Genomic DNA, 6,722 nt, shown 5'->3' on the forward strand with positions numbered 1-6,722 from the left:
AGTATTAAATGAACCATGGGTCTTTTCTGAGCATGGAGTCCTATGTTACTGCCCAGGTCACAGGTCCATGAAGATGTCTCAGAAGTCAAAGAGCTCACTTTTGAGCCTAAGTGTCCGTTGATCCTAACGTCTCAGCTTCATTATCAAAGTTTGCAATGTGTCAGCTTTGTGGGTGGTAGCCTAGGAGACCCTCTCCTGGCCATCAGCAAGGTCATTTTTGCCTTTCGATTTTGAATCATTCTCCATTCCCCCTCTACCAGTGTATCTGGGTTCACATCTTCCTCATCTCTGATACAAACCCTGCCGTTGCCTCCTCCTGGAGCCCTGCAGTTAGTCTCTTCTCTTTATTCCGCACCTTACTACCAGACACAATTTCCAAATAATTTTGGTGCCCTGCCACCCTGCCTACTCCAAAGCTTTCTTTGACCCGTGAGCCATGGCTTATAGCGGATCTCATCCTGGTGCTCCTGGGGTGGAGACTGCATGGAGACAGGGTTGGTTTGGCCTACGTGTTACTAAGAAAGAAGTTTCAGCTGACACTTGCTTTGGGAGGGTTCACTTATCGAAATTCACCTATTGAAGTTCAGATTTTAAACAGAGGTCTGGCCACTGTGGGCTCTTGTTTTCTTACGCTTTTCTGGTGCCCTAAAGAACAAGATGGGCTGGAAATGGGGAGAAAGATGCCCAGTCCATCTCATTTTTGGGTTTACACGTAAGGCAGAGTGATTCTTTGCTGTGGCAAAATCATCACGTTCAGTTATGTAAATGGAAAGCAAGTATCTGGCTATTCTTAAGAATGCTGTGAAGCAACCTGAAAGTTGATCTTTTAGTCTGAGAAATTAAATTCCCTGTTCGTAATAGAAGTTGGGTGTATACTTGGTAGCAGCCTTTGGTTGCTTTTCTTGGGAGAAATATTTCTTAAGTCTCGCCTGGCTATTATTACCACTGTGTCATCTTGTGACCTCATCTGATCTTGACCTCTTTCTCCAAGCTTGACTTTCCCTGCCTTCCTGTGCAGAGGACTCTGGTTCCAATTCCTGCAGGGCCGTAAGTCCAGCAAACCTTTCTATTTTTCCTATTCCTCTTCTCTTTGCTTAACCTCTCCTCTTTCCTCCAGACCCGCTCAAAAGCAGTTCATCAGGAAAACTTAGCTGAGAGTCCCAGTCAGAGCTCATTCGTACAGGAACTTTGCAGGAATCAGGTAATCAAGTTTTTGGGTTTTAACTGCTCAAGTACCAATTGGGTAGGGAGTTAAAGTTGTCTTTGAAGGTTCCTTCCAGCACAGTGATTTTGAGATCTGGCATCTATTTGTTATTTGAAATTGTACTTTGTGATAGGTACTTTACTTGCAGTATCTCAGTTAATTATGAGGCAGCACTAGCATTACCTCCATTTTACAGATGAGGAAACTGAAAATTTTTTCCAACACTGCCTCTCCAAATGGCTCTTCTCTGGGTTTGTCTTATTTCTTCAAATAGATTATGGACTAGCTGAAGACCATGACTGTGCCTTTGTTGACAAGACCTGTTACTCAGTAGGAGCTCAGTAAATATTTATGTGATAAGATGATTGGTTCATTCAACCAGTATGCATTAGGCCTATGCCAGGCTCCATGGAGATGCAAAGATGCTCCAGGTAGAAAATGCAGTATTAGTTATACTCTAAGCTAGGCCTTCTACCTGGGCACGCAGATAGTATGGAGTGGTACATCTTGGGCTCTGGAGTTAGATGGACCTGTAGCTGTGGTTCAGTTTCCTCATTTGTCAAATACGGGTAGTAATACTGTATACTTTTGTAGCAGTAGTTTTCAACTGCAGGTATTTTGACCTGTAGCAGTCACTTGACAATGTCAAGAGACATTTTTTGTGTCACAGCCTGGGGGTGGGTGCTGCTGGCATTTGGTGAGTATAGTACAGAGATGTGGCTGACCATCCTGCAATGCACAGGACAGTCCCCAACCAATGAAGAATTATCCTGACTGAAAACATCAGTAGAGCCAAGGTTGAGAAATGCTGCCTTTTATGGTTGTGAAGATGAAACAAGATAATGAATGCAAAGAGTTTGGCGTAATTAGCTGTTACTCCAAGACAGCCATTCCAAAGACTGCAAAAGTAGCCTTTGAAAGGCAAACACCAAAAGGCTTAATTTTATCAGCATCAGTGATTCTTGCCAGTGAGAAGCCTTATGCTAAGGATTTCATGCTCTCCTGTTTAGGTATGGTGACAGACTCACTGGAGATTGTTTATGTTACACTGTGTACTCCTGTGAGCTGGCATGGACTTATCAAAGCTATAAAAGCCATTATTAGTTTTTAGGGTATTCCAGGAATTTACCAGGAATTCCTGCTTGCTTTATTAGTTTGTTCTTCGGAGATAATTTTGGTGTTCAGGAAAATGCTTTGACTATCAAATTCCCAAAACTTATTTGGATACGTGAGACATGAAACGTTTTTGTTTTCAAGTCAAGAAGCCTTATGCTTTTTTGGCCCTGGATTTAAAACAAAGCAGCTTTCCCCGTTTACTGCCTTACCTGCCTATCTGTGGGAGAGGGGTGGAGAGCTGTTAGATTTCCATTTATTGTCTGTTAGGGATTTATATTTGAAATTGTTAAACTTTTTTTGTAATTATAAAGGTAATATATGCATCTTATAGAAAATTTGAGTACCATAGAAAAAAACAGAAGACACAATTTTAAAAAAGGTGTCAGTAATTCTTTCACATGAAGGTATAACTAGCTTTGGTGTGTTGGTGTGTATTCTTTTATCTTCTTCTATTCCTATATTTTTTCAATAGATGAAGTATTCTGAGTATGTAATTTTGTGTTCCACTATTTTTAAAACTTCACATTGTTTTATTTTCATTTCCTTACACTACTAAAATGTCTGTGACTATTTCTAAGGACTGTAAAACATTCCATCAGTGGGCATTTTATTATTTATTTATTTAATCATATTGTAAAAAATATAGCCTATTTTCAGTTTTTTTTTGTTGTTGTTTGTTTGTTTTAGAGATAAGGCCTCCCTCTGTCACTCAAGCTGGAGTGCAGTGATGTGATCATAGCTTACTGCAGCCTCAAGGTGCTGGGCCCAACTGATCCTCCTGCCTCAACCTCCCTTGTAGTAGGACTGTAGACATGTGCCACCGTGACCCTATCTCTACCAAAAAAAAAAAAAAAAAGCTATCCTCCTGCCTCAGCCTCCCAAGGTGTTGGGATTACAGGCATGAGCTGTTGTGCTCAGCCTCTTACAATTTTGATGAGCATTTGCGCAATCAGTATTTTCTGTATTTCAGATCATTCCTGTCTTTACAATAGATGATCCCATGCGGAACAAAAGGATTGGATATGTGTGGGTATTTTGAGTAGCATTGCTATCAGTTGCCCCAAAGCTTCTACTAATTTTTGCTCCTGTTAGCAGAGTGATGTTCTCATTTTAGTGGCATTTGATGATTTTGTAGGAGAAAATAAATTTTGTTTTCTTTTAAATGTATTTGATATTAATGATCTAAATCATGTTTATATGACTGTTGGCTGTTTCTTAACAAACTGTTCATGTTCTCTGCCCATTTATTGGGAATTAGTATTTTTCTTACTTGTCATAAACTCTAGTTCATGTATTTCACGTATTAATCCTCCATCAGAGTTGCTGCAGATGTTTTCACCTACTGTTTCTAATTTTTTTATTTGGTTTGTCTTTTATTTTTGTTAGTGATACAGAGGTTTAAAATTTTCATGCAGTCTAATCTGTTGTCTTTTGCAACAGATTAGAAAGTTTTGGAGAACTTTCGGTTCTCCAACTTTCCACTCTCTATACTAAAATTAAACATTTCTGCTCTGGAAGTCTTTATTATGAATAATCAGTGTTTAAAATTATATCCCAAAGTAGACTACTACAGGGTTTCCTGATGAGAATAAGTGGGCCTGAAATGCTTATGGGCACCCACTATATGTCATGGAAAACTTTCACGTGTGTGTATGTATGAGAAAGAAAAAAAAGTAGAGAAAGTTGGTGAGAAAAGGGGAGGCTGATTTGGGCCGAGACTTCTTTGTTTGGTTTTGTTTTTCATTTCTTTTCCCTCAGGGTAGAAGTGAGCTTGCTGAAGACTGGGGGGCTTCCATAGATTCCTGAAGCATCTAAGTGACTGGAGCCAGCAACTTGCTGAGCGAGCTGTGACTATACCTGGCAAGGGGTGTGTGAGGCGTTTGTTGAGTCTGTGAGAAGGCAGGCGGAGCAGAGACTCTGGCCATGTCCCATCCAGTCCTCACCCCTTAAGTTTTGCCCTTTACTCACCAGCAGCACTAACAGTAGCTTAAAGATGAAGGTAACAACTAACACTTACCTAGCATTTAGCTGTTTTGCAAAACCCTTTCACCAAAGCATTTATAGATGCTTCTCATCTTGACCTTATGAGGTTAAATACTGTTTCCATCTCCATTAATTTGGAGGAAACCACCACTCAATAGATGCATCATTAAAATCTAGAGCTTCTGACTCCAGGGCTGACGTGCTCTACTTAAGAAAGAATTCCATCGTTGTGTTTTCTGGTTGTAGTTTCTTGGTGGCACTATTAGGCAGAAGGTAGCACCAACTGTTTTAGGTTTTGGAGTCAGACATATCTTGACTGGAATCCCTACAGAGCCCTATCTTGGCACTGTGACTTTGTTACTTATCCAGCCTGAACTCTGGTTTTCTCATATGTGAGATGGAAATAACAATGTCTACCTTGTAGGAATATAGATCCTCTGTATCCGGGAATTCAACCAATAATTCAACCAATAGCAGAAGGAAAATATTTGAAAAAGCTAAACAAAATAACCACACAACAATAAAAATACAAATAAAAATACAGTGCAACAACTATTTACATAGCATTTACATTGTATTAGGTCTTAAGTAATCCAAAGATGACTTAAAGTATATGAGAGAATGGGAGGATGTGTGTAGGTTATATGTAAATATGTGAGGAACGGAACTTTAGCATCTGCAGATTTTGGTGCATGTGTGGGTATCCTGGAAACCAATCCCCCATGGATACCGAGGGACAACTATATTAAAAAGATTAAGTTGAGAGTTGGTGCAAAAGTAATTGTGGTTTTTGCCACTGAAAGTAATGGCAAAACCACAATTACTTTTGCACCAACCTAATATGTGCAAAATGCCTAGTGCAGCACTACTGTGCTCATTCATTGTAGAAGCTCAGTAATGATTGTTTCTTAATCTAAAAGCTGAAAATGCTGCTGTTCTTCTCTGTTGTTCTTGTTTAAAAGTTTTAGAATTGCTGGTAGATCTGCACAGACTTGGGAAATTCTAGTGAGTATCACTATATTTAAATGCCAGAAACATTTCTTTATCTGAACTATTTATTTTCCTGTTCAGTAGATTTTCTTTTCTTTTGTGGATAAGTCATCTGCTTCTCTGAAATCCTTTTGCTTAGAGAATTGCGTGATGAATCCCCAGCTTAGGGTTGTGCCTGTAGGCAAAATAAAACATGTTTTGTCTACGTGTTCATGTAAAAAGCGCAGACAGCTCTCTTGAAGGGCAATAGTCCTTCTCTTACACATAGTTGAGATTTTTGGCATCATTCATGGAGTTGTTACTTGCCCAGGCTTCACAAACTTTCAGGTATCAGAGCAACATTAAAAAAGAAGATTGTAGAAAATCATGAGAAAAGACCAAGTTGCTAAATAACCCAGTGGAGACAAGTTGCTAAGTAAATTATCATTTTTCATGCCATTTAAAAGTTAGGTTAGATTTGATTGGTCTTTTTAAATATATACTTTAAGTTCTGGGATACATATGCAGAATGTGCAGATTTGTTACATAGGTATACACATGCCGTGGTGGTTTTCTGTACCCATCAACCCATTATCTACATTAGGTGTTTCTTCTAATGCTATCCCTCCCCTAGCCCCCCACCCCCTGACAGGCCCCAGAGTGTGATGTTCCCTTCCCTGTGCCCATTTGATTGGTCTTTATGCCAGACATTGTTCAACCACATAAAAAGAACTCCCCAAAATTAAATCATTTTTACCTAAAGAATTTCAGCATGAGGGTGTCTTGCCATTTAATGTATAATGTATGTATATTTAGGCTTTTCCATTTTAATAAATTGAGCCAAGTGATTACTATAAATGCTCTAACTTAGAATTATAATCCAATGCAGTCTTTTTTCTATGGATTTAAAAATAAATACACTTTGGGAATCCTCTTTAAATGCGTCTTGGACCTTCTTATTATTTTTTTTTAATTCCTGCTACCATGGTTGCATTTTCAGTAATAAGTCAACTTAGAATATGAGGTTATGCTAATGTAGATAGGCTTTATTGTGTTAAGGGTTAACATTTTTACCTCTGTTCTGGGAACTTTACATCTGTTGCCCTATGGTTTTTTTCATTTTTCCTCCTTTGTGGTAGGAAGGGAGAGACAGTGATGAGAAAGTCTTTTTTATATAATTTATACACGTTTATAAATTAGAGTTTTAATATAATTCGTGCCATGTGTATATGCTTCACCTAAAACATAGATACAGGTAAGGTCAGCAATTATGTGAAATTTACATGATTTCAAAGTTTCTTGTCATGTTTACAATTCAAGGATCAAAATGAGCATACTGTTGGCTAAATCTTAAAACTTTTGCAAGCTGAGTGCAGGACATTGTAAAATGCCTCACCAAATTTTAATTATCAGTAGGAAATTCTTTCCCTAAAATTTCAAGCCTGTTGTT

The 6,722-nt window shown here is 38.6% G+C and overlaps 1 long non-coding RNA gene across 1 annotated transcript in view; it reads left to right on the forward strand.

Annotated features, from left to right (window-relative positions):
• The first annotated feature begins 1,119 nt into the window (after window positions 1-1,119).
• Window positions 1,120-6,722, forward strand: part of LOC108288195 — a 49,035-nt gene continuing 43,432 nt past the window's right edge. The window contains exon 1 of the long non-coding RNA XR_001818635.2: window positions 1,120-1,201. This is a non-coding gene — a long non-coding RNA (uncharacterized LOC108288195). The remainder of the gene's footprint in view (window positions 1,202-6,722) is intronic.

This window comes from Cebus imitator, unplaced genomic scaffold, assembly GCF_001604975.1.
Source record: "Cebus imitator isolate Cc_AM_T3 unplaced genomic scaffold, Cebus_imitator-1.0 Scaffold367, whole genome shotgun sequence".
Classification (NCBI taxonomy): domain Eukaryota; kingdom Metazoa; phylum Chordata; class Mammalia; order Primates; family Cebidae; genus Cebus; species Cebus imitator.